This window comes from Alligator sinensis, unplaced genomic scaffold (assembly GCF_000455745.1).
Source record: "Alligator sinensis unplaced genomic scaffold, ASM45574v1 scaffold918_1, whole genome shotgun sequence".
NCBI classification, from domain to species: domain Eukaryota; kingdom Metazoa; phylum Chordata; order Crocodylia; family Alligatoridae; genus Alligator; species Alligator sinensis.
Window position 1 is genome coordinate 289,143 of NW_005842676.1, and position 25,167 is coordinate 314,309.

Sequence of the window (25,167 nt, forward strand, 5' to 3'; positions counted from 1 at the left end):
CAGGGACGTGTAGCTTTCCTTAACATAGAGAGCTACCCCCCCGCCCCTTTTCTCTACACGATCCCTCCTGTACAGGGTATAGCCATCTATCCCCGTGGTCCAGTCATGGGTGGAGTCCCACCAGGTCTCCGTTATCCCTATGACATCGTAATTGTTTGCACTGAGCAGGAGGATGAGCTCCTCCTGCTTATTCCCCAAGCTCCTGGCATTAGTGTACAGGCAGGCAAGTGCCCCCTGGGGGGCTCCTTCCTTGCCCACAGATTTTACCAGGGCTGGGGCAGGGGTGGGCTCCCTGAAGCCCCGTGATCCGTGGTGCAAAGACACAGACAAATTCTGAGGCTACACAGAGGAGCCAGGAGTGAGGCTTCAGAGGAGTGGGGCCCTGAGCCTTGGGGAGCTATGAGTAGAGCTCCTACGGCAAGGGGATAAGGGATTATAGCCCAGGGAGGGCAAGGGGATGGGGATTGGAGCCCAGTGTGGGGCCTGGGGCCCAGAGTGGGTCTTGGACCCTGAGCTGAGAGGGAGTTGGAGCCCCAAGAGTAGATGGGGCTCAGAGCCCTGAATTGGTAGGGGCTTGGAGCCCTGAGGGGAACCAGGCTGGAAGCCCAGGTGAGTGAGTGGACAGATGGTAGGCCAGATGAGTAAGCTGGGTATCAGGCCATGGAACATCTGCAGGGCATTGGCACTATGAGTTCCAGAGGGGAGTGAGAGTCCCATGTGAGACTCTGGAGCTTGGGCTCCAGTGTGCGTCACTGGAGGAACATCTGCAAGACATGGGGCATGGTAAGGGATGGTTGGAGCTCTGTTCATAGGCCCTTGTCACCAGGGCAAGTAAATGGGCAGCCTCCTGCCTGTATACCATCATATAATCATTAACATCAAGGCGTAGCAGGTGTGGAAGGCAGGCAGTTAGCCCTAAGACAAGTGGGCAGGCCAATGACTGACTGGCCCCAGGACACCCAATTGTAACAGTGTAGTATAGCTATGCCTCTGCAGCTAGGAGCTCCACAGCTGAGGAAACTCCCAGCTACAGCACCATCCCACTGACTGCCGCAGCTGGGAGTCCCATCAGCTGATGAGTCTCCCATCTACCACGGGGGAGTCCAGAATCATGATCCTCGGCTCCCCCTACACCTACAATAAGGCATGATAGGATCTGATGTTGGATCCCACAATCACGCCTCCTGCTATGCATGTGTGGCATAGCAGGAGGCATGAGTGCGTGGATCATGCGTTTACCTGAATGTCTAAAGGAGCCCTTCGGGACATAGGCATTAGCTACCTATTTGTACAGCACCTAGCGCAAAAGAGTTCTCTCTGTCCTTTGGTGGGGATTTATACTACTCTGGCATACAATTTGGATTAGAGTGGAGCAGGGATTCTGTAACATTTTCTTCTAATAGTTAACATGCAAGAACCACTATTTAGTGCTTGCTAGCAGTATCCTGTGGGCTGCATGAGATCCCCAAGGGGTAACCTGTGGCCCCCAGGCTCCTGGTCCCCACCACTGCTGCTCCCCACACTGTTCCAGCTGCTGCTGCCTCCACTGGAGTCTTTCCCCCTCCCTCCTCCAGCTTGTACTTCTTTCCCCTACCCAGGAGCAGGGTGACCTGCAAGGCTGAAGTAAACCATGACCAGGAGGCTCGGGGAAATTCAAAGACCCTGAGCAGCCTGGCATAGCGTGGGAATGGATGAGGTGGACCCATGAGGCATGTGGCCAAGGGACCTAGAGTCCCCAGGAGCTTAGAATATGGACAGCCCTGATGTACATTATTACAGTCCAGTGAGAACCAATGTGGAGAAGATTTTAGAGTCAGCTGTGCTGAATTGACGTAAGCTGTCAAATGGTTTCATTACATTGTATCATCAGACCAGTGTCTTCACCTTGTTAAAGTTTGATGTATGTATCATGTTTGTTCGTTTCTTTTCAGATGAGGTCCTCTGAGAGAATGATGGACCACCTTAATTAGTATTAGTCTTGGAGCAATTTGTTTTCATTTGAATTGTTACCTGGCTGTGAATTTAATAATTTAATTTACATGAATACCTAGCTGTTAGCTGAAAGCTGTCTATCATTTTACAGGTGGGGATGCTGAGACAGAGAAGGATAAATGACTTGCCCAAGGTTAGCTAGTGGCAGGGTAATTAACTAAATCTTCATCTGCTGACTCATGTTCAAATGCCCTGTCTTTTCAGCCCCATTGCCTTACTAATTTTGTCATACTCATCGATTCAGCTTTCTACTAGCCTACTTTACACAGTTCACATTGCCTTAGTAAGGTTATGGGATTAAGCCACATCAGTGTATATCCTGCTATGTAGCGATGAAGTACTTCTATGCTCAGGCCTTAGAGCTGGATTTACATGCTTGCAGTGGGAGAGAATATTTGGTTTTAGTTTCACCCTGGAGGCTTTCCAAGTTTACTAGAAGTTTCCCATCTTCTAGGTTTGTTTTCTCCCAGTAACTTTTTTACATACATTAGGAGATGTCACATAAACAATTTCATGCTGAATCATCTTTTTACCAAGTGGGATGTTTTGCCTTTCCCTGGCTCATTTACTCTGCCTTGTCTCTCTGGAGAGAAGCCTGGTGGGGAAGGTGGGGGAGGGGAGGGGATATCATTAAGAAAACTGACTAAACTCAACTGAAGAAATCAAGCAAAATATTACTGATCCTTCTTAGCATTAAGGAAGACTATTTTAAAATCTCTTTCTGGATAAGAGCTCTGTTCCAAGCCACAGTATTATGAATATTTGCATGTGTAATGGAAAAAAACCTTAATTTAAAGCATAAGCAAAAGCAAATTTTCAAGCTTATTGCTTTCAAACTCCATTAAAAACAGTTGACTCAACAGTGTTGCCCATTTCCAGATTCTAGCTCAGTTCCAAAAGTGTATGCAACTCATTGAAGACAGTGAGGGTCTTTGTCCTCGTCTGGCTGGTCCAAAGAGCTGTTGCTTCTAGTTCTTCAATTCAAGTGGCAGGAGCTCATGATTTGAAACAGCAACATACTGAGTTCTATATACAAGGTTGCAAGTGAATGAAAACCAAATGAAACATATTCAGAGCAAACCACCACTCTATGTAATCCATTTCATGAAACTGGCTGCTCCACAAGCATACTTTATTCCAGTGTGGCCCAAAATTTTTGGAAGGCTGAATGCCCCTTCAGAACAGTGAAGCCCAGTGCACTTCTGCTGCATGTAGAATGGTTGTTCCTCTTTTTTCTAATATGTTTTGAGCAGTCACCCAAGTCATTATTTTGCTCTTCTAGGAATCAGTGGCAGCAACAAGCCCTCGATTTGAGGATGGTTTTTACCTCAGATCATTGATGGGTCTTGAGGTGACTTAAGAGTCAAGTTCTTGAACCACAGATGCATTTACAGAAGCTGCAGGTCTTTCCACAGTAGGCCATAGATTGGGATTTCTCTCCTTTTCATTCCACTGTTCTCTCTTCTCTGCTTTGAGGGCAAGGCACTTTACATTGAAGCAGACTGCCTCTTGGTTGAACTTGCTGTGCCATTGGAGTCAGTTAGCAGTCAGTTCCCCCTAGCTCTTGATGTCAGCATGTTTTCTTGAGGTATGCCTTCAACATGTCCTTATAGCATTTCTTCTTGTGAGATCTCAGGCCATTACTAAGCTGGGACTGGGGCTAGAGCACTTGGTTTTGAAGTTGAGTCAGGCATCTGCATCTAATGTCCAATCCAGTGAAGTTGTTGCTTGAGACTCACTGACTCAATACTAGTAACACTGGCTTCAGCAAGGCTGCTGGCATTTGTATAACATTCTTCCCATTTGATGCAGAGGATTTTCCAAAGGTGTTGTTGGTGATACTTATCCAGGTTCTTGAGATGATGACAGTAGGTCACCCTTGGTTCTACTATAAAACAGAATACTAGGCTACATAGACCTGTGGTGTGACTAGTGTAGCATTTCTTACATTATTAGCATCCCCTAAAAAATAGAGAAGGTGACACCTCACCTGTGGCAGACTATGATTTTGTTATAATTCATTATCTAGTTTAAATGTGTTCATGATATAATGATGTTTTATGCCTCACTTTCCCTGCTTAGCTTGTACACTGGAAAAGAATGGGTTAAATATGTTTGGAACCAGAGCTATGGGGATCTGCCTACTCTTCTCTTACTGGGTAATGGTTCATCAAGCAACAGTAGACCCATCAAGTGGATTGTAGTTTAGCACCTGAACAGTTCACCCTGCTGGTGTTGGGAAGGCACTCCAGTGCAAAGAGAGGGTCTTGAAAAAAGGAGATGCCAAGAGAGAGGAGGGAAGATGGGAAGGGAGGAGGAAGAGACAAGAGGAGAGGAGGCTGGAGAGAGAGTAGCAGGGACTCGTAACTGGCAGATTGTTTGGGTTTCGGGGCCAAACTATTCTGCCTACTGTATTGCTGTTGACCCATAAGGTTATTTTTGTTTAAGAAGATCTGCTTAGTTTGTTGCCTATGACTTCAAGTGCACTACATCCCCTTGAAGAGGTAATGTCCCTCTCCAGGAACTAAATCAGAAAGTAGATCTCTCAAGGAGGGCATAGATAACCAGGGGGGACAGGGACCAGAAGGCCAAGTCTTGGAGTCCAAGGAGTCCTCTCTGGAAGGTATGCCTGGGCTGGCTTCAGGGTGCTCTCAGAGACTATAAAAAGTAGGGGTTCCAAGCAGGCGCTCCCCTGGAGAACCTGTGACAACCCCCATTTGGGTAACTGCAATTTATTCAATTGCAACCCCAAGTACCTTATTTGGAAAAGACTGAAAGGTATCTTGTGGGTGTGTAGGGACTTTTTATATCTATGTGTTATCATCTCTAATTCCAGAGAGAAAATCACCCTTTTTTCAGCTTAAACTAGAATATCTGCCTTCAAGCTAATGACTAACATGTAAGGATGTACTTAGATTAGAAGGGTGGAATTTTAAAGGGATGAGGAGATAGAGGTGAAGAGCTCCATTTAGGGAGAAGTCTAAACTGTTACTTTATATTTTGTTTTCTTTACTTGTCACATCTGTTGGGGTGTGATATCCTTGTTCATAACTCTAGAATTACTTATTCTCCAATATTTAGCAGCATGAAGGTTATTTTATAACTGCCTTTATACTAAATCTGTCACCTTTCTGAGTCTAATGGAGTTTACATGGTTGTAAATTTCCTGTTTATGGTGCAGAAAATAAAGTATAGAGAGGTAAGTGTAGCTTATGTATCTATGTGATATGTACTGCACCCACTCATTTAAGTAGCTTTGTCTGCATTTTAAAGAGCGAGCTCCCAATAGCTGCTATTAAAGATTAGGGACTGAATTATCCTAAGCATATCCGGGCAGTTACACCAGAATTGAATACAGCACTAAGTCACATAGAACATGCTATTCTCTGGAAAACTTATATGTTGGGCATTTTTGTTTTGTTTTGTTTTCTGTGGTCCAAGTCATTTGGACTGAACATATCAGGGATAGAGGAAATATCACAGAAAACAATTAACAGCAGGGCATAAGAAAGTGTGAGTTCAAACAGATCATATTTTCAAGTAAACCTTATTTTCATTTGTACTTTACATGTTAAAAAGCCAAAAGAAATAACACCAGTTTGTCCTAAAATTACCGATGAGTTAGTGCTTGTACCACCTTTTGCATTTCTGTGTTCAGCCATAAGACCTACTTGAAGTGCAAGTCTGAAAGCATCAATAGATGGGGCACAGGGTTTAAATAAAGGGAAAGTTCAAAGTAATACCTTGCACTATGGACAATAGAACTGTCATTTCCCAGATATTATATTAAGATCTTTGGGGTTGCATAGTATCCAGTAAGTAAATATAGAAATTGGCATATATGCTTTCAGATGTCTAATTAAACTTTGAAAAATACTGACCAGCCCCCTGTGTTGTCAACAGGTATGCTGAGGTACAGTTTAAGTGGAATGAGTAAAGTAGGCCACATTTAAGCTAAGAGCTAGGATTTTAGTGGATTCTATGGGTGCCTATACACGAGCAGCATGGCTGCTCCAACATGCTGTAATTATAGCGTGTTGGAACAGACTTGATTAATAGAGTCTGCTGAAGCATGGTAATTACTGTGCTCCAGCAGATTCCAGCATTTCATGTATCAATGTCCCTGTGCTTCAAAATGGTGGTAGGAGAACTTTATCTAAAGCTCTTTCAATGAGCTTTAAATAAAGTGCTCCCACTGCATTTTTAAGTGCAGGGATGCTGATACATGAGACACTCCAGGCACTTTAGATAGACCAGCTCTCTAATTAAAGTCCCCCACCACCTCCTGCCCCCCAAACTCCTGGAGCTTATGTAGAAATGCCCTAGGATTCCACTAGAGCTCTGATTGCCTATTATCCCAGCACCTTGTATGATTTTTTAACACAGATCCTCTATGTAAGTCTTAAAACTATCAAAATCTGTTTAGCATAATTCAACATATTTGATAGCCCCTCTGATTGGACTGATCTAGAGGAAAACTGGCCAAAAGCTCATTCTGGTTGATGTGATCAGTTTTATGTTTTCTGGGGCTGTATGCAGACATCTGGGGAGGTTAGATCAAGTTATAAATAGCCACCTGATCTAAGGTAAGTCAGAATGGGGGCAGCAGTGGGGGATTGGGGAGGCAAGCAGGCTCCAGGAGGGATTGGGTGTGGTGTGTTTGGAGGGGATGGGGGAATCAATGGAGTCCACAGGAGGGATTGGGGGGAGACAGGGTCAATAGGGGCATTGCTGGGCTCCCGGAGGGTTTGGCGAGATCAGGGGGGCTCACAGGGTCTGCGAGGGTAGGGGCTGGGAAACATTCTTCTACACCCCATGGGACTAGGGGCTATTTTTAGCTCCCTGACCTCCATCTCCAGACAACCTCCCCATCCCTCTTGCCCCTCCCCTCACCACAACTTACTTGCTCAGCTCCTAGCATTGATGAACACCAGAAAAACTAACACCAGGAGCAGCCTGTGAGATGGAAGGGGGGTGGTGCTGGTCTGCTGGGGAGGGTTGTCCATCTGGGAACATGGGTTAAGAGGCTGGGGGACTACAAATAGCCTGGTTCCAGGGAGTGGGTATGAAAAGCTCAGCCCCAGGGCCAGCAGCTTGGTTTTCTGCACTGGGTACTGTACAAAAGTTCAGTTAGGTTAGCCCACCAGACCCAAGCTAAGTGTACCTTGGAGGTAACTTAACTTAGATCAGTCTACCTAATTATTGTAAGGTTCACGCTTGAGTGAACTCAGTTAGATCAGGTGGCCATTTTTAACATGGTCTAACCTCCCCTAAACCTCCCTCAATGTCTGTATACAGCCTAGCAGTATAAACTTATCTACTTTCCTTTTTCCCAGGTTTCAGTTTAATGAAATTACTGAAATGCTCTGGGGACCCATTTGTTAAATATTCCTGATGACTTTCTAGAATCAAGGGGTTAGTCTGGTCTTTCAGATCTTTCAGTAATTGTGTTCCTGCATGAATCATTGTAGGACTTTGCAAATATACGTTGGTTTACCTGCAAATTCTATTAATGGATTTTTTTCCCAAAGGCACTGAAAAATGTATATTTAATAGTATCTCATAACAGACTGAAAAAAACAGTCACCAAACTTAAGCTAAAGGTACACATGTTTGGATATTAATTGGTTATGCTTTTCCACTCCTAGAAATGCTTGAGATTGTTGTACAAGCAAGTAGTATGCAACTAGTAACCTGCAAAATGAAGGCTCCATGGGAAAATGTAAGCACCAATAAGGGGTACCAATGGAGTCTTGCAGAGGTATCCAAATTCTGTACAGAAATTCTGTAATATTGATACAGTTGATTTTGAATTAATCTCTTGTCCCATCACCCAAGTTGACCCCCAGAAATGCTCCTAACAAGAGTGTTTTTACAACATCCTCTTAAAATTCACATTTGTCCTCCAGTGCTGCACAACCTACAAAACAGATGCATTGCAACCTACTAAATAAAGATGCATTGCAACAAAAGCACATGTACGTGCTCATGGTTTCACCTTCTCCCCTTTTCCCAGAGTATAGTATGATTGTGTTTGTGTGTTACTGTACATAGATCAAAAGGAAAGTTAATTTTCAGTGCTCAAAAATGATGGGCTGGATTTTGGAGTCTTCACTTGGTCAGTCCTCCCACTAGGACTGAGAGTAAGATCCTTAGAGTTTGTTACAGGATGAATATTTTAAATATTCAAGAGGAAGAATGCTTCCATAGAGACAAAGAAAATACCATCATATTTTCATTGATTCAAAGATTGAGGCTCCTCCTCATCCTTGTATGTAATGAGGATTATAATAATTGACCTTTAACTGAAAACATGATAAACTACTTGATGCTTCTTGACCTAATATAAAGCCAGCTGACCTAGACTCAAAGTAGAGCTATCTGGCAACAAAAACAAGTATTTAATTTTTCAGTGGAGCCAGTTATGTAACCTGCGTTTTTAAGACAGAGTTATTTTTGCCATGTGTATCAAAATAATACATTTACCAATTAAGTTAGTTCAGTTCCATCTCTTGTGTCCTTAGGATCAGACAGAGGAAAAATAATTATCTTATTATACTCTTTCATGCACAAAACCAAGCCAAGTAAAAAAGCAAAATCACCATAAAATATGTAATTCCATTGCTGTCTTCTGTTTTTTCAGTAAAGTTAGTCATTAGGAACCTTTATGGAATGTACTATTCCTCTAAGGGACCCTCTGGAGCCTTGTGGCACACCTATGTGGGCATACCTTGAGCTGGGTGATACAAACAATAGAAGACAGCTGAACAGGGAGGCGTTGGGCTGGAATCTGGGTGATATGTTAGTAGGAGTGACTAGTGAAGGTCTTTGAACCAAGGCCCTGGTGAAAGGGCCTTCTGAGCTATTTGGAGAGCACTCCTTTGCTGAACTCCTGAGACAAGTATTTTTTTGGGAGATGGCTGTCTATGATGAGGCATACTCTGTTCATCTGTCTCTTGTTTTCTCTAGTGCTATTCCTTTACAGGTATGCTTCTCTGCACACATAAGTTCAATTTCCCTTTTTATGTCAGCACTGGTAACTTAGAAAAATTTAGGCAGTATTAGTAGCACCAGATCCAATTAAGATTGCCCAAGACTCATTTATGCAGTATAAATAAAAGGTGAAAATACCTATCTTTATAGGTAAGAGGGCATTTTTATTGAAATTTTAAACAACTACTAGAAAAGAGAAGCTTAGCAGTTTATGTAAATCACAACATCCTTAAATTACAAATACAGCCTATAAATAGCTGGAGTTTGTTTATACTTGGAAATAAAAGTCCTAATTAAGGATCCAGTTCTGTGGCCCTGAAACAACCAGAAATTTCTATAGAGCTTCTGTAGGAGTTCTGTCTAATTAACAACCACAGTAGTCTGTGTGTCTTTGGTTTTTTATGAGCCACAGAATTTGGCCCCGGGTTCTGACAGAGATTTAAGACTTTAATTAGTGCATGGGTTCTTTTTTCCTTGCAACCAGTACTCATTTGATTGCTAAGGGCTGAGAACTTTCTCTAGTTACTCTCCTTTAACTCAAGTCCATAGAGCTGGCCTTATGTCCTCACTTGTTCTGAATATAGCCCTGTAACTGTATCAGCAACGGACTCCTGAACAGATTCTGCTTTTCTTTGAGTTTGCTCGGATTGTCTAATAATTTGAGTGAGTAGTTTTGCTTAATTTAGGGCAAGCATTGTACAAAGAAAAACTGAGGCAAGTGAAACATTCTGATTCTGTAGCAACGTTCTTATGTGTCACTGCAAAAGAGGCCTGATGGCCTCTCCATTCAGAACAATTATCTCAGCAGATAGGCAAAGATTAGAAGCATACATATTATGTGGGTTATATGTTATTTAGTTATTTCTTTAATTGCCTGCCTAATAACCTTGCTAAATTTCCAAGTGTCAAGAAGGGTCTATACCAAGCTGACATCCAAAGGAAAAGGTACTACCAGCCAAATTGGGACCATAGCCACATCTGTGCAAGAGTATCTTCTTCCAATTATGCCCTCAGTACCAGCTGTGCATCACTCTAACAATCAGTGGGATTGCACAGGTGTAACTAATTGGCACTTACTAACTTCTTTGATGTGCAAGTTGAAATATCATCTGCAGTTTGCTCAGTGTAGGCTGTGCTCTGAAGGCTCTGCTAGGATATTAGGAGTAAATGATGGGCCCTGGTAGATATGAAAAAAGGAGATCTGTTGGGCATGATGATGCATGCAGTTGTCCTCAGGCACTTGTTTCCAGGCTTCTACTTCCTATTTTCCTATATTGGGGCAACTCCTATGAAGCCACAGACTTTAACTTCCCAGATAAAAAAATATATATTCTAATGGCTACTATTCATCTTATTAATTGGGGACAAGGTAGTTTCTAATGCTTCAGCCACGCTGGCACCCTTAAGTTGTTTAGTAACTGAACACCCATAAATGAGTATTTCAGTCCTTACTACAGCGATTGGATATGGTTTGGGCATGGGCAGATCTACGATTTTGAAAAGGGGGATGCAGGTGGTGTGGTGAAGCATCATTTAACACGACACATTTTTCTCCGGTTAAAGAGAAACTAGAAGATTTACTAATATGTTAGGGGCCTAGTGCTGTACTATTCAGTTTAAGATCAAAGTAAAAACATATATAACTGTATTGGAATGTGCACTAACTTGCTAGGTTATATATTAATTTTAAAAGCACAATACATTAGGCCAAAATAGTTAAAATATATTGTTTTATTAGTCCTGTAGTCATTATAGTTAAATGTACGTATCGTATTCAGATTTATAAAACAAAACCTAGCCTTCTTGAGTATCTTGACAGTGCATCCAACACTTCATTATCAATCATGTCTACACCTGAATTAATGTTCACCTGAGTTAAATATTACCACACCTGAGTTAAGGCTTTTGGCTAGAACAAAAGCAGTCTGTGGAATAGATGAGAGATTTTACCAGGCATGGCTAACAGACAACAAAATTGCAGAAGAAAGAATAATTTGATTAATGGAACATCAAGACCATTAAAAAGGAGACAAGGTTGTTAACACCTGTGGAGTGAAGAGATTGGCAGTAATTAGGTGCATTATAAAAAGCCAGGCAATCAATTGACTCTGTCAGCACTGTCTGAATAGAAATGCTGCTGCCCCTCCCCAGGCAGTTGGTTTTATTTCCTGCTCCACTCAAACTTTAAAATGGGGGTGCAGCTGTATCACTGCAGCCTGGTTGGATCCACCCCTGTTTTGCAGGAATATATTGTATCATGCTACATGCTCAATGTAGAATTGAATGAAAGAGGCAGTGGATCAGAATATGCATCCCTTTTTTCCTCAGGTATAGAAAAACTATAAAAGGTACAGTAAGGGCAGCAAAGATAACCAGAGGAATGGAGGGGCTTCCATATGGGAGAGAAAGGAGATGGCTGAGGAGGGGGGTCATGTAGAGGTTTGCAAAATATTCAAATGATCCAGAGAAAGTCGATATGGATTTACTATCTATTGCCTCTCTGAACATTAGAATGAAGGGTCATAACTATTAGAAAGTAGGTTTAAACCTGACAAAAGGAAGCTGTTTATTACACGTGGTGTGAAGAACTTGTGGAACGTATGCCATAATAAGATGTTGTGGATGCTGATAATTTAACCCAACTCAAAAATGGATTAGACAACTTCATGGAGAATTCCGTTGGTAGTTATTGAACGTTGTAGATGGGCGTTCTGCCTTTGTATCAGCACTTCCTGAAACTTTGAATGCTGGAAGCTGCATTGGGAGAATAGCAGGGGATGGGAAATTTGAGACATGACCTGTTTAACCTCCTCCCCAGCATCTCTGCCCCTGTGTGAGACAGGATACTGGGCTAGATGGGCTATGGTCTGAGCCAGTTCTAACCAGTGGAGGTTGAACTTGCTTCCTGGATGTTAAGGGTCTGAAAAAAACAATATAGGGGATTTTTAGGAAGTACTGCTGCAGACATATCAGCTACAGAGAGATTGTTGAAACAAACAGTAACAAACTTCAGTAATATATCTAATGTTTTCAAGGGGCTATAAATCACACTATTAAATCCATTTATCTCACCTGCTGGATCCTTCATCTCTTTCCCCCTAGCAATAAGAAATGGCTGTGTTTGGCTTAGCTTACAGCAAACAACAAAGCCAAAATCTGTGCGAACTTGAAGTTTTAGATCATAATAGAGCATCCCCCTCCCCACACCCAGCACTCTGAGATTTCCCTTCTTACCCATTGGACACCTTTACTGAAGACAATAAAGGGAGAGGGCTTCATACCAAGAAGGGACTGATATCATTGGGGAGCAATGCTCTGTACAAATGACATATTGTACAGGCAAGTGCAAAATGAGCTTTCATGCAGGGTTCTGTCAGTGTCATTCAGCCCTGCCTGAATGGACAGCCCTCTTGTGATTTATCTTCCATTCATCAGTCAATACCCTGTACTTTTTCAGCAGTGATGGATAAGATCTCTTGCTAAATTGACTACTGCCTGCTGCGTATTGTTGAGCCTGAGAACAGAACAGGAAAGGGAATCTTAACATATCCCACTCGCATGTTGAGTTTGAGGTTATGAAATATACAGAAATGAATCAAAATGGTTTAGAAAAGTATCTAGCAAAGGGAAAGGATCCATTCTTTCAGTCTCCCACCCGACTGATGCTAAAGAAGCTAGTTTCTGCAGCAAAGTCCAGGAGACTATGAAATCTATGAGACAATGTGTATGTCACAAAGTATTATATTCAATTATATTTCTTGACAATTTATTTTCTACCCATACATACTAGCTGTTCTCGTGGTACTTGTGAGATAAGATGACATACTATTGTATTACACATCTACAGGATCTAAAGTAGTATTCTATTGCTTTAAGTCTGCCCCAGCTAGTGAGATGTCAATACCTTAAACTACTCTATGCCAAAAATATGCTTTATGAAAGACTGGTTATATATTGAAGTAGTGCAAACAGAGAAAAAAATAAAAGTAGTAATTACATTTTCCAAACATTAATAATAGCTGTATTACATACCATCTATTTATTTGTAGTGTACAATGATAAATGAAATCTGGTGTTAACAGTTATCCAAGTCTGTTATTGTTAAAAAATACTTTGCTTCTTGGAAAATTATTTTAGTAAAATGATACAATTTCTTAGCTGCATATTGAAATGTTCTACTCTTTTCTGTTCAAGTAATAAAGTAAGTATATTGTCTTTTTTCACCATACACATATGATCAACTAGCTTAATTGGTCTTTCCCAGTCTTGGTGTGTTTCTTAGCCCTGCTTGGTAATGTTTTCTAGGGGTAAGGAGGCAAGTATCTCCATTATGTGAAGTTCTTCTGACCTCCAGAATACACTAACAGGTCAGAAATTGTGTAGGCTTATTTTGAAAAGCCATACTTTTTTGTTTCTTTCACTAAGACACTTGCCTTTTGGAGATTTTAAGGGAACTCACTTGTTAACATGTTGGTGTCAGTCACATCAAACATTGTGTTTATAGCTTGATTTATCTCTTTTAAAAGTCTCTACAATACATAACTGCATTAGGATGAATGAAAAATGGAGAGGATATTTTATGTTCTTATTTTCATTAGCTTTTTTTAATGGGGAAAGTGCATATATCTAGGGACATTCCATTAAATCACTGTGAAATCAGTGCAAAAATATGATGATTTTCTGTGAGTATAAAAGCACCGTGCTGTGAAAATCTATAGGTTTTCAGTAGCTAGTTTCCTATGGCTAAGGGCACTGATAATACATGAAGAGAGAGGACTTGGGTTACTACAGAAGCTTGAGTTATATCTGGCTGATAGTGAAGCAAAGCCCAGCTTTCCAAGGTGGCTGCCAATTTTGTGTGTCAGATTTATGTAACAAATTCATGTTCCCTTATTCTGAGTTTATATTTTTAGAGCTACTGGGCTTTCTAAAAGCAGAGGTATGTACAGTGAGAAGCTACTGTTTGGGTCAAAAAATAGTTACTGTCCTCTGTCTATCTTCTAGATTATACAAAATGACTTATCGGTTTCACTGTGATACCTAGAGGACAAAAACCCACACTGGAGAAACTTCCATCAGGGACAAAGTTAGCCATGTTAGTCTGAAGTCAGGCAGAGGGCAGGGAAGGGTGGTACCTAAGGCCACATATAGACATTTGGTTTCTACTGGGAGAGTTGCTAGTCTCTCAGTAGAAACCACAAGGGCTCCAGATATTCAGGATTTTTCTCCCAGAAGTGGCTGCTCTGGGAGAAAAATAACCTGGGAACAACTAGGATTAAATTATTTCCAGGAGAGTTTCTTTTGGGAGAGTAAATGTCTGTATACTTGCATCCACAGTCTTAGAAACTATCTGACTCAGTAAGGCATAAATTTTCATAGATGACAGCCTTCTTCATCAGATACTATGGACAGGGAAACTGATATCCCTTCTCAATGAACTTTTCACTCTTGCTTGTTTCAGGGATGTGGAGAGGTTAGTATTTCTGTCAAGCATTTCACTGAACTTGGTCTGTGGAGAGACACTAAGTAAAATTTTCAAAAGCACCTAAATGACTTGAGCACATCTGGTAGTTTTAGCCTTTCGTCTCCAGGCATATATCATAAGATGTTACAATTTGAAGGGGAAGAAGAGGAAAAGGGTGTACAAAATTTCCATTGACAATAATGTATATTTCAGATACTTAGCTATAATAATACCAGTAGGTGCCACTTCAATATCACTAGGTATGGAGTCACTTAAAAATTCACTCTTTGTTTAGGAAGATTGTAAGGATTATGTCATGTGATATATTTATTGCAAATGAGTACCTAAGAAAGCAGCTGTTAGGAGATTAAATAGTCACATAAAGCCTTCTATACAAATTAAAGCTGTCTCCAGGTAGTCTTATTTTATATGCACTCCTTGTGATTTTCTAGGCTGTTCCTTGGAAATTTGACTTGAAAAGAATAGTAAAGAAGAGATTTCACCTTGTGCAGCTTCATTAATATGGCAGTCTTCCAGCTTCTGTTGTTATTGATGAGGGTAGAGGAAGGTGAAAGCCTACACTCACTTTGTTCTTAGTCCTGGAATGGATCTGATTATGTGACTGGCTACATGTAGTTATAGAAGGAAGAACCATCCTGGAAGACGTGTAATGAGTAGAGTTAGTGAGGATTTTTCCAGTGGACATTTTTGTCAAATATTGCTTTATCGATACCAAAATGTTTTGTGGAAACATAGGAATGTAGGACTAAAAGGGGCCTCCCAGGCTATTGAATTGAATCCCCTAGCTTCACAGGCAGTCATTAACCTAAGGAATCCCTATGATCTCCCTGCCAACCCTCATTTCTCAGAAAGACACCATACCTGAAACACCAACACCTTATAATATGTCATAGGTCAAAGGAGGAGAGATGAGGGCATTGGCAATGACCTGTTACTGTAATGACTGGGAAATTGTTGGTTAATATATGTTCATATGATCTCAGAAGATCTTAGGAAAAGTCTCATGCAACACCCTGTAGATGAAGCAAAAACATGCATGGTCTATACAAGTTGAATTAAGGGGAAATTCCTTCCTGAGCCCAAATACAGTGATCAATATGACCCTTTGTGGAGGAGCAAGACTCTCAAACCAGAAACCCCTAGGTTTAAACCCAAACCAAGCCAGTTTGACAAATATCTGCCCAGGCAGATCTAAGTTTCCTGTCTGATGGACTGCTAGGAGCCTGGACTTTCAGAGATTGCATCCTTGGTTAACTCTTCCAGGTTTGGCTGCCCCAAGTTTCCAAGGTCTCTAGGTTCATGGACTGTCCCAGTGAAGGGCTTCCATGCTCCCTGCCTTAGAGCCAGGAGCCCGAATGCCTTGGGAGCCTTGATTCTTGCTGAGACATGGCTACCAGCTCATTAGCAGGGAACATGGAAGCCCTAGGAACCCTGATTCATGCTAGGTGTTTAAGGTTTTGAATCCCCTCTCATTTAGTAATGAAACTCAGTCAAGCAGCCTGAGCTCTGAGCTACCCAGCTGAATGATGTCTCCCAGGGCTTCTAGGTCCCCGGTTCTCCATCCTTCTACTAGAAGCTCTGAGATAGTTCAGTTGAGCTAAGAACCTTAGAGCCTGAGATCCTAGGCTGAATATTTGCTTTGAAATAAAATAAGTCAAATCACTCTTAAAACAATTAGTATTTTTTTTAATTCTACTTTTAGTTACAGAATAGATTCTTCCCTTTTTTTTGGTTCTTGTGGAATAGGAATTCCAGCTTGGGATCAGCTTTTATGTACAGATATGGTAAAGGAGGGGCAAGGAAGTAATTTTTAACAGTTTGTTCAGGAATAGATGGCAATTCTTTGAACATTTTTTTTCTGAATTTCCTACTCTTCACTTAAAATGAAAGCTCTGTGTTCCCTCAAGCTCTAGGTCAGTGGTGGTCAACCTTTTTAGACTTAAGGCACCCCTTTTTGCCTCAAGGTACCCCTTAGAAAATTCCAACCCTTAGTTTTCACTCTTTTTTGACTACAGAAAAATAATAGAGCAATTCTTCTGTTGCATACAAATCAGAAAGCCCACAACAGCTCAGAATACTTTTAACAGTATGAATTCCTACTTGAGATCTCTGGGTTTAGCATGTGGATTGTAATTGCACATCTAACAGTACATCGCATGGCACCTTGAAACACTCTTGAAAGGATCTCATGGCACTCTAGGGATCCATGGCACCTTAGTTGAGAATAAGTGCTCTAGAAGTTTGAAGACCTACTATTCTTAAAGGATGTTTGTTGAATCTTAAAGTTACTTTAGATGGTACATTTTTATGTTTTTATACCATGGATGTAATGAATGGATAGTTGCTGGGGAGTTTTTTGTTTGGTTGATTTTGGTTTTTGTTTTTTTCACTTTGGATTATCCAGCTGCATAGTTGGATCAAGAGGTATGTTGCTTCGGCTAATTTTTGTCACGCTAATTATTTGGCAAACTCTCTTGGGGCATTAGGTTTGTAGAATCTCTTAAATTTGAATATTTAAATTTTGAATGAAATCAATCCAAAATCATAAATTAACTGTGGTTGCGGGAAAGTATGTAATTGTAAGAAGAAGGTAGAGTGCTTTCAGATGCCTGGAAAGAAAAGGAAAAAACATGAAGGCTGAGATTCTGCCCTGCATCTGCAGAGGAGGCAGACCCAGGGAAAGGAGACAAACCTTTATTAAAGCTTACATTTGAACCCTCAGGTGTGGCCCAGCATAAATAAAAGTGGGCAGGGATTCCTCAATGGAAGCCTCCTGAAGTTTGGCCATAGGGTGTTCCATATTCAAGAATTGCTGATACATCTGACTTATCTTGTACTAAATCTTATAGGTGACCTACGTTGGCCTAAATTGTACCTTTGTGAAGGGAATTGTCTCCCAGTGCATTGCAAGGTATTTGGAGAACACACATTGTTCCACTGACAGCTAGAGCCAATTCAAGAAAGTTTATCACTTTCAAGAGAAGGGGAACCTATGAGTTTAAAGTAAAATAGAATAAAAGCCCCTATTAGCTCTCTGGTCCTGGTTTTGTTCCTGAAGGTGGAACCATCTTAGTGGGCTCTGTTACAGAAAAGGAATATAGGGTTGGATATGTGAGAGCATTAATACTGCACCCTTGCTGCAGGTCCCCATCTCTGTCCAGTGTCAAATCAATAGAGTTTACATTAATCTTTGGGGGTTTTTTAACTAGTCAAGAACAAGACCATGTTTGCAGAAGAGGTTCTATTTTTGTTTATGAGCTTTCTCTTGCCAGATGCAGAATTGTCCTTGATATGTTATAGGCATGATAGACTATGTGTTTGGGCTTGGACATTAGGACCATGTAACAGAACTAATAATTGCTGGACTCTGAAATAGCCCTGAAGAGGAAAATTAATATTAGTCTGTGGTTTAACTTGTGAGTGAGGAGTAGCAGTGAAATGATAATTTATTTTTGGATTGCTTTTTATTATTATTATTACTTTGTCAGCATCTTAGCTTTTGCACAGTTTGAAGAGACTGATGACTTGTAAAGTAGGGGAAACTCATTTGAGAACTTGGAGTTAGGTTATGAAGGGAATAATGCCTACAGGAGCTTTATAATCTGAGATTTTTGAAAGCCTTTGTCATCAGTAATTATTCATCAAAACTTCTAGTTAATAAGAAAACAATTAGAGCTATTGTATTTATTTCCAAAGCAGCTTAGTGATATGTCAACCTGACAAGTAAAATCATTGTGCAAGCTTGCTAGCATTGGCTTAAAACCATTTATTCAACACTTAAGTTGCTGATGATGGAGAGAATAATTATTTTTGTTCAAAAAAAACCCACAAACTGCCTGGGACAAATACAGTTATTTTTGCAGGGCTGATTTATTCAGCTCCTGTTTTGGCCACATCATCTGGAATGTAGGATAATTTTACTTTGGAAAATAAAGCCTGCATATAAACGTTTCTCCTTTTTACAGGGACATATCTGTTCTAACAATTCCATATCGTCTTTTCCCCCCACTCCTAGTTTTGTGCGTCTGTTACTTTGTAGTTGCTATTATTCCACAGAAAGAACTTATGTTGAAGCAGTGGCACGGTTCCACATCTGGAGTGGCTGCAGAATTCTGTGCTAAATTTAGAAAAATGATGGAATAAACATTTTAAAGAAAATTTCAAGAAACTCTTGGTCAATTGCAAGTCTTCTGGTATTATTGGCCTCTTCCTGGAAGACAGTTTCAATGGATACCTTCTCAACATCCCACCTTATTATAACATGTGTTATAGGGAGATTTTTAGCTAATCTCTCATAGAAGATGAGCAAAAATGTGAATTGTTTATCCAAAAATGTTGAGCTTTGAAGTTGAAATCTGAACTGTCCTTTAAAGACCAAATTCTGACCAGCATGGTTTGCGAAATGAACTGCAGATTTGTCTGTCTTTAATCCATATCTAATATCACACCCTGAATAAGAAGGGAACAACATTAAAATCTTGAAAGCCACTCCCTTTTTTGGTTTTAGTGGGATCAAGATCCCTATGCAGCTATTCCAGATAGACGTCATCTACAATTAGAAGGCTTGCACAACAGCATAAATTACAGGTATCAGGGCAGGGTGGCACCTTAAAGACAGACTCAGCGAGGCATGAGCTTTCATAGGCTACAGGTTACTTCGACAAACATTGCAGTTGTGCTACAGGACTTTTTAAAAAATACTGTCTCTGAACAATAAAAAGTTTTGTATTTACCCTAAAACTCTTTCTCTCTAGGCTCTTACAAATATTGCATTGTTTGTAATTGATTTTAATTCCCTGATTACCTACCTACACACGTTTCCAGTTTTGGTAAGTCTATTTAATCCATTTCCCACTTGATCAGAGGGCTTTGTTAAACATTTAATTTTAGGTGGCTCCTGGAGCTCTTAACCCCTAGATTGTCCACATATTAACACCTGAAACTAGTTTTAAGTGCCCTTTAGGCAACTTAAAGTTACACCACTCCAGGACAGGTTTATCTCTGATCTGTGTTATCCAGATCATCTTCCATTAATGTGAGGCCACTCCCTACAGATAAGCCACCCAAGTTTCAGTCCTCTGGCATCCCAGGATGCAGTGTTTCCCTTCCCCACCCTTCTGTTCTGTGTGGACAAACTTTCCATCCCCTGAACTCTACTGCCTGGGGGGTGGTTCTGCCACAAAGTTAACTCCCCCTCCTTCCCCTGGGGGTGTGACATTCCCACCCCCCACTGGTGCAACCCTGTGCAAACAGCCTGCATAGCATATGCCTGCTAGCCAGGTCACAGGGCACAGACAGGTCCAGAAGTGGGGCCTAGGTGAGGCAGGGGGGAAAAGGTAATGGACTGGATTGGGTCCCCATTATCTGGGGCTTCCTTCCTGGGGCAGGGGCAGTAGTTCCCCCCAAAAGCACCTTCTGTCACCACTCCCACTTCCCAGCCACCTTAAGAAGCCTGACCCACACCCCCCACACTCCAATCTCAAATCCGATTTTATTAAAACATGAGACATTCTTTCATTTACTTCCTCTTTATTTCTTTTTAATTTTTTAACTCCATTTCATCTTATCTTTTAATGACTGACTTCCTCCATTTCATCACCCTTCCCCCACCCCCATTTCCTTTCCACTTCCCATTTCATTACTCACGCTTATCCAGTTAACTTTCTGCCTCCCATCTTCATGTTCCTGCCTCCCCAACCCTCCCCACACCCAATCCATCTCTCACACACCCCCCACCTAGGACTTGGATAGAAGCCTGTCCTGGTTCACCAGCCCTGTAGTGGCAACTCATACCTGTAGTTCCTAGTCAGGTCTCTGCTCACATGCCCTCTAGTGGCAAGTCACAACTGTGCAGGTGAGGGACAGTCGGAGAAGGCTTTTTGTTCTAAGGTGTAACTGCTTCAACCTTGAGCTAATGCTAATACGAGTTGATGTCTGAGAAACTCAAAATGCAAAGTGCAGAATTACTGGGCTGCAACATTGCCAAGCAATTTGAATAAAGGTATAATGTTGAAGAGTGGAACTCACTGAAATGAACTGTGACTTTATAAAGACACTGGTATGAGACAGGAGTGCCACCTTCAGCAAGATGGCAGTGAATCTGTTTGCATGTCCAACTTGTGTGGCTCTTAATAAAAAGAAGAGTGTAATATATTCTATGAATGGAGCAAGCCAAGGGATAGTCAGTCGACCTTTTTACCTAAGGATATTAACCACATTAGAAGGAATAACTAACAAATGTGTTGGTTTTCTCAGATGTGTAACTTCCCTATTTACTGGATTAAACAACAACTTCAGTGTCAGAAGTTTCAAGGTCTTAGAATTAACATAATAAAGCAACTTCTTCCCTATGCCAAAATAATGGTAAATTCAGTTTTAATACATATAATAAGAAGAATATTGTCAAAACTGGCAAGTGCATTTGACAGGGCCAACTGTTGCATGTACTTTGACAAGCTTATTATTTATTCCCCTCCAAATGAAACTGATAGCAGCTCTGTGTATAGGAGGTGGAATTATCAAAAGCCAAAATTTGCACCCATTGAAGTCAGCAGTAAAACTCCCATGGTTTCCAAGGGAGCTGTAATAACTCCAACAGTGAGCACTACTGCAAGTAGAGATGACTGAAAAGTAGGAATTTTTCTGCTAGAAAACTGCCTTTCAAGGTTCGCCTATCAAGACATTCTGTTTTCCCATAGGACTTTAAGCAAGTTTCTCAGCTGGCAAGTGTTGGAAAACAAAATGTAACAGACAGAGTGGGATTTTCAGGACTCTTATTCTCAGGAGACAGTGGAAGAGAAGCCTGCTTCCTTGCACTGATGTTTTGCCATTTTGAAAACGATCAAAATCTTTGACAGTGTCCCTTTCTGAAAGAAGGAAATATCACCAACTCTCAGAGTTTTCCATTTCTGCTGTTTTCCTACTGCTTAGCAGTAAGAAACAGGAAGGGAAGGTGGGAAAATAGCCATAAGCCTCCAATTCTAAAAAACAAAACAAAACTTGGGGTTTTCCTGAAATTTTCCTTCAAGAAGAATCTGGCCCCACACTGAATCTACAGAATCAGACTTGTCTCAAACCTGTAGGCAAGTTGTTTTCATTTTAAAGATTGTGGTTCTGGAATTCTGCAGAAGAAAACACCAGTCTTTAATCATTTTATTTTTCTCCTCTCTTCAATGAGTGGATCCTCACAGTATGAGTGTGGGTTGTATTTTCTGCTCTGTTCATTTTTTTGAAAGCACAATTTCTCTCACTCCATTGATAACAATGAAGCATGCTTAAAGGAGAGGCCTATACAGGATAAAAGGTTTCATTAATCATGAATCATTACATTTTGTCAGTTGGCAAAGAGAGACTTCCTCATTTATCCTTTGAATGAAATTAGCTCTGGCCTAGGCTGCAGTAAGAAATTCTAAATTACCTTGGCATCTTTCTGCTGCAGCTTGTATATGTGCCATAAAATGGCAGATGGTGTTTTATTAATGGCAGATGAGTTGACTTTGCAAGATCCATCTTTGTATGCGGTTCCTTTAAGTAGGTATGTATTATGCCTTGTTTCTCATTTCCTTCAATTTCACAGCATGTGCACACATGCTAATTACTAAAAGAAACTTTCTTTTCAACATTATGTACAGTGAGCTTGAACCAGCACTTGCTACTGTGGACACAGGAAATAAATAGCATAGTAATATAAATAGTATAGATAGCAATACTTGGGTTTATTTTTTACCTTAGCTAGTAAGAAATAAATGATCCAAGGTTTTGAGAGAGTTTGCTCTTTTACAGCACTTTTCTCCACTTGTAAGCAACAGACAAAACATGGTACTGGGCTGTGGCATTAATTCCAGTTTACCTCTATATGCCCATAATGGAGCCTGGGTGAAACAGTAATGACTGGTACAAAGCTTTAACTAGTGTATGAGGAGATTGAAGTTGTAGCCTTATCTGCCAAATAAGAATTATTAGAATTTACCAAATAAATACCATAATAGCAACTCACATGCATCTCTACTTTTTATTAAAAAATAAATAAATCCTGCACCAGTGGAAGTGCGGCCTGTGTCATAGACTTGATCCTTCAGTGGCAAAGGCAAGGTATTAGACAGTTTTCACCTGTTCTATCATTAGCACTTCAGGATTAGGAATTGAATATTTCATTCAGGTGTGCAAGTGACCTTCACTATACCATAAGCTCCACTTCAGCCTGTTCCCTTGTGCAACAGAGCTGCACCAGTTTTACTAATATAATATAATAACCCTCTGAGAATAGGGGTATAGGACATAACTCTTTAGGAACTACTGTCCAAATAATAATGTAGGAAGTAGTCCTCCTTTTTATTACCAGCACCAACTTTACTAGATCGCCCAACTCTTGACACCCAAAACAAGTGCTCTACTCCCAGTTTAGTAATGGCCTGAGATTTCATGGTGGCTGGAGGAATTGCAACAAGGACACATTGAAGGCATACCTCAAGAACATGGATGCCAACATCAAGAGCTGGAAGGAGCTGGCTGTCAGCTGATTCCAGGGGCACCACAACCTCAACCAAATAGCAGCCGATTCATGGTAAAGTGTCTTACCCTCAAAGCAGAGAAGAGAGACTGAAGAAAGGAAAACAAGAGAAATCCTAGCATATGGCCTAGTTCTGCAACTGTGCAGGCAGCTCTGTGGCTCAAGGATTGGACTCTTAAGTCATGTCAAAACCCATCAATGAGCCATGGTAGAGATCATCCTTGAATCAAGGGATTACCAATGCCAGATTTTTAATTCTGCATCTTTCAAAGAAGGGTTGCCTTATTTCCTTCCTGTTTAAAACTGATGGAGAATGTGAAACCCAGTTTCTTAGTTTTCTCAAAAAATATTTTAAGGATTCTATCAAATTATTTTCCTTTTAATAGAAGCTGAACATTAAACATAAGATTTAATACACAAGGAAAATGTAAATATTTATTGCAAAGACATTTTTAAGAAGCTAATGTCAATAGGCAGGCAACAAAAGCCACATGAATGGTAAACAAGTGATGAGTGCAATATAAAAATGCCTCAGGAATAAACTGTAATCTCTAATAATAATTTTGCCTTTTCTGTTATTCCATGTCTGAGAGAGAGGATCACCTCTGCTAGCATTTGGTGGGGGAGGGGTTGGGGGGGAGAGAGGAAGGGAAATACCCTGAAAATCCTTATTAAGATTGACTGATTCTTTCCAATGTAATCAGATCTCTATATTGAAGAGGGATTTACTAGGCATTGGTATAAATTACATTTGGTCATAATGTTGGTTTATTAAAATGTCACTCTCTTGCTTATAGTTTTTTATAATACTTTTAAAGGTACAGCAACATTAATATGAACTACAGAACACATCAATTTTAATATCTCTAATGTAATTACAGCAATCATTTGACAAATGTATCTAGATTTTTTGTTGTTGGGGGGGGTTTAACATGTAGAGGTATTTTTCTTAAACGCGGAGGCACTCTGGACATGTTTAAAAAACGTTTGGATGATTATCTTGCTGGGGTCATCTGACCCCAGCTGACTTCCTGCCCTTTGGGCAGGGGGCTGGACCCAATGATCTCATGCAGTCCCTTCCACCCCTTAAGTCTATGAAATCTATGAGGTATGTTCTATATGAAGCTATCCACATGTGCTATCATAGCAGCCCATCAATGCAATTGTTATGTTGCACTGTGTATTTTGCTGACAAATACAATTTTTGCTTTCTAAGTATTCTTCTGGAAATATCTTTCAAGCTTTTGAAGCGTGTCAGGCTTGCCAGGCTTTGCCTGACTCTCCAGGCTTAGGAAACAGTGAATGCGATTGGTGGGGCAAAGCCCGCCAATCAGAGGCAGGCAGGGGAGGAGCCAGGAGGAGAATCTGCTCTGTCTGTACTTGAGAGTGGGGGGTAGGAGCGGACTTAATTGGGAACTGCAGTTGCAGCTTCCTGATGGGCTCTGCCCCCAGATTGAAAATGAACCACAGAAGGGGATATAAGAAGCTGTGTGCCAAGCATGCGGTGCAATTAGTGAAAGACAAAGGAGGAAGAAGTCCCAGGGCCAAGAAGAGCTGAGAGAGCTGCCCAGCGGGCATATTCAGCTGCCCAGAAGAGCCCGAAAGATTCCACCACTGGACGAAAGCAGTGGGTGGTGCGGGTGGTATGGAGGGTCCGCAAGGGACTGGGAGCCACAGGGAGGTGGCTTGGGTCTCCAACCCCAGCACGAGGCTGGGCTGCGGTGCAACTATCATTGCACAGAGGGTCCGCAAGGGACCGGGACCCTGGGAGCTGCAGCGAGGTGGCTCGGGTCTCCAACCGCTGAGTGAGGCTGGGCATGGGAGCCGGCGCTACTGCAGGGTGAGTCATTGCAAGGCGTAAAGCCCTGGAGAAGGAGGGGCCAAGTAGTCTGGGACCTATTCCCTGCAGTGGGTCTGCAAGGGCCCCAGGAATGAAGTGGTCCCTGAGCACAGGGAACAGTATTCAGAGTGGCATGGCCCTGGGCATGCACAAAGCAGCCCAGGCCCACAACTCCCCCTGAAAAGGGTTGAGCCACTGGGATGTGTGAGCAAGTCATGCCACTCCCCTGAGGCCTGAAACTGAGCCCTCCCTTGGAGAAACATTACCCAGACCAGGGCAATTTATGGACAACCCCATACCCGGCTCCTTGGGACATGTAAGTCAGTGAGCAATGGGTCTTCCACCGGG